Below are 1,213 nucleotides of genomic sequence, written 5' to 3' on the forward strand. Positions count from 1 at the left end.
TAATGAAATGGCCAAAATATTCTCCTTGGAGGTCTGCATTCGCTTGAACCAATTTTCAAATGTTTCCTTTTTTTGCCAGTTGTCAAACGAGAACAGAAATTCTTGATGACCAAATGTTCTTGCAATATTGAATGTATGCATAGTCCCCAAGGATTTCTCTATCTTGCAATACATCACATGACGATCTTGCGTTATCAGTTGACGCACAGCATCGATTATTTCTGGCGCAACAATCCTTTTTGGATGGCCTTTACGAAATTAATCCTAATTAAGGATCGACGGCTACGTTGGAACTTGTACCAGAGTCGCTAGATGTGGTGCTTCAACGGGGAAAGTCGAAGTAGGTTAATCAATGCATTCATGGCTCTATAATTTATGTCGAAAATCATACCAAATCATTGCGCAAAAATTTTCACTAGTTAAATCCATCTTTTGGGCGAGATGAATTTTTCTACTCACTGAAAAAAGAACAAATAAAACTCGTCGATAAAAATGTCGAAACACGTAGTGTTGCAAAGGCGCAAAATATAAAAGACAACCCTCGTAGTAATAAGAATGATATATTTCTATATATCGGTACCTTAATTCACAAAGGTTCTAACCAACACTCTTTTCGAACAGATTTTGGTAGGATATAGGAAATACACCTTCAATAAAACTTTTGAAGTGTTAGAACANTAAATCATTGCGCAAAAATTTTCACTAGTTAAATCCATCTTTTGGGCGAGATGAATTTTTCTACTCACTGAAAAAAGAACAAATAAAACTCGTCGATAAAAATGTCGAAACACGTAGTGTTGCAAAGGTGCAAAATATAAAAGACAACCCTCGTAGTAATAAGAATGATATGTTTCTATATATCGGTACCCTAATTCACAAAGGTTCTAACCAACACTCATTTCGAACAGATTTTGGTAGGATATAGGAAATACACCTTCAATAAAACTTTTGAAGTGTTAGAACTAAAAACAACGGAGTTACATGCCTTTTTTTTAAAAATGCATACCTTTTTTGATACTCATTTTCTAATGTTTTTTGCTTCTCCTGTAAAATAAAAAATTTGTTGGTTAGGACCTTTGTGCATTAAGGTGACGATATGTACATTAGGGTGTGTTAGGAAATATTATTATCTACGTGCAACGTAAAGGCATTCGCGAAAGTTTCAAAAAAAATAAATAAAATCTTTTTTAAATTTGCAAAAATTCGAAAAAAA

This window comes from Rhagoletis zephyria, unplaced genomic scaffold, assembly GCF_001687245.7.
Source record: "Rhagoletis zephyria isolate East Lansing unplaced genomic scaffold, Rhagoletis_zephyria_1.1 Rzeph_scaffold_06328, whole genome shotgun sequence".
NCBI classification, from domain to species: Eukaryota; Metazoa; Arthropoda; class Insecta; order Diptera; family Tephritidae; genus Rhagoletis; species Rhagoletis zephyria.